Genomic DNA, 2,500 nt, shown 5'->3' with positions numbered 1-2,500 from the left:
GAGGCGCCAGGGCGCCCAGGCGGAAAAGAGGCGCCCAGGCGGAATGGCGCCAGGGCGCCCAGGCGGAAAAGAGGCGCCCAGGCGAAAAAGAGGCGCCCAGGCGGAAAGGCGCCAGGGCGCCCAGGCGGAAAGGCGCCAGGGCGCCCAGGCGGAAAAGAGGCGCCCTGGCGTAGGCGCCCATGCGCCAAAAGAGGCACCCAGGCGAAAAGGCGCCAGGGCGCCCAGGCGGAAAAGAGGCGCCCAGGCGGAATGGCGCCAGGGCACCCAGGCGGAAAAGAGGCGCCCAGGCGGAAAAGAGGCGCCCTGGCATAGGCGCCCAGGCGCCAAAAGAGGCGCCTGGCGAAAAGGCGCCAGGGCGCCCAGGCGGAAAAGAGGCGCCCAGGCGAAAAAGAGGCGCCCTGGCGGAAAAGAGGCGCCCTGGCGTAGGCGCCCAGGCGCCAAAAGAGGCACCCAGGCGAAAAGGCGCCAGGGCGCCCAGGCGGAAAAGAGGCGCCCAGGCGGAATGGCGCCAGGGCACCCAGGCGGAAAAGAGGCGCCCAGGCGAAAAAGAGGCGCCCAGGCGGAAAAGAGGCGCCCTGGCGTAGGCGCCCAGGCGCCCAGGCGCCCAGGCGAAGAGGCGCCAGGGCGCCCAGGTGGGAAAGAGGCGCCCTGGCGCCTTTCAGAAAGGCGCCATGGCGCCCAGGCGGAAAAGAGGCGCCCTGGCCAGGCGGAAAAGAGGCGCCCAGGCGGAAAAGAGGTGCCCAGGCGAAAAAGAGTCGCCCAGGCCGAAAGGCGCCATGGCGCCCAGGCGGAAAAGAGGCGCCCACGCGAAAAGGCGCCAGGGCGCCAAGGCGGAAAACAGGCGCCCAGGCGGAAAGGTGCCAGGGCGCCCAGGCGGAAAAGAGGCGCCCAGGCGCGTGGGGGGCAAGGCGCCAGGCGCCAGGCACGCGCGGAGGCAAGGCGCCACGCGCGCGCGCGCGTGGGGGGCGAGGCGCCAGGCGCCAGGCGCCGGGCGCGCGTGGGGGGCAAGGCGCCAGGCGCCGGGCGCGCGCGTGGTGGGCGAGGCGCCAGGCGCCAGGCGCCGGGCGCGCGTGGGGGGCAAGGCGCCAGGCGCCAGGCGCCGGGCGCGCGCGCGTGGGGCGCCAGGCGCCTGGCGGGCGGGCGCCCCCAGGAAGGGGTGCTGGCGCGCGATGGGGTTGCGCCCGTACGGACCGTGTGACAGTACAGACACTTTGGCGAAACCTCCTGCCCGAAGCGATTTTAGGCGTTCGGCTAGGTAGGTGACCCGGTTTTTTTCGCGTTTCTCGGCCGCTAGCCCCTTTTTTCGCGTTTTCGTGCGCGCGCCCCTCTTGACCTCGCACGCGCGCCGCGCGTCGCGTCCTTGTCCTTGTCCGCGTCCGCGTTCGCGCGTGTCGGCGATCACGGGCCCCGTGCATGGCTCGTCTCTGTGGACCATCGCCCCGCTCTTGTCCCTCTTTCGTGTTTGTGTGGCGCCCCGCCCCGTGCACCATTGCCGGCTGGCAGCAAGGTGCCTAGCCCCCCTTGCCGCCAGGCCTGTCCACCCCAAGGTGCTAAAGCCGCCAGGCACCTGTGCCGCCGAACCGTGCGTCCGTAAGCCGCTGCACGTGCGGCGGCCGGCCATGCCCGTGCTATTGACCCTGTGTGACAGTACAGACACTTTGGCGAAACCTCCTGGCCGACGGGGTTTTTGCGCCCACCTAGGTAGGGCGACCCCTTTTTTTTCGTGTCGCCTGTCCGTGTGTCCCTTTTTCGCCTTTTTCGGGTTCGTGTTTTCGTGTGCCGCCAAAAGCAAGCCCTGCGCTCGTCCCGTCCCGCTTGACCCGTGCATCCGCCGGTGCTGGCCTGCAAAATGCCTGTGAGCGACGCACGTGACCAGCAGCCCAGGCGAGTGTGCACGGGTGGCAGGCGAAACGGGCGTGCGTGTCGCCAGTGTGTATGTCCCTTTTTCGCCTTTTTCGGGTTCGTGTTTTCGTGTGCCGCCAAAAGCAAGCCCTGCGCTCGTCCCGTCCCGCTTGACCCGTGCATCCGCCGGTGCTGGCCTGCAAAATGCCTATGAGCGACGCATGTGACCAGCAGCCCAGGCGAGTGTGCATGGGTGGCAGGCGAAACGGGCGCGCGTGTCGCCAGTGCGTATGTCCCTTTTTCGGGTTCGTGTTTTCGTGTGCCACCAAAAGCAAGCCTTGCGCTCGTCCCGTCCCGCTTGACCCGTGCATCCGCCGGTGCTGGCCTGCAAAATGCCTGTGAGCGACGCATGTGACCAGCTGCCCAGGCGAGTGTGCACGGGTGGCAGGCGAAACGGGCGTGTCGCCAGTGCGTATGTCCCTTTTTTGCCTTTTTCGGGTTCGTGTTTTTGTGTGCCGGCAAAAGTTAGCCCTGCGCTCGTCCCGTCCCGCTTGACCCGTGCATCCGCCGGTGCTGGCCTGCAAAATGCCTTTGAGCGACGCATGTGACCAGCTGCCCAGGCGAGTGTGCACGGGTGGTTGGCGAAACGGGCGCGCGT

Source organism: Aristolochia californica, unplaced genomic scaffold (genome assembly GCF_029961685.1).
Source record: "Aristolochia californica isolate CCGP_79_NKW_82.1479 unplaced genomic scaffold, dmAriCali1.0.hap1 SCAF_33, whole genome shotgun sequence".
NCBI lineage: Eukaryota > Viridiplantae > Streptophyta > Magnoliopsida > Piperales > Aristolochiaceae > Aristolochia > Aristolochia californica.
This window is presented reverse-complemented; position numbering follows the sequence as displayed.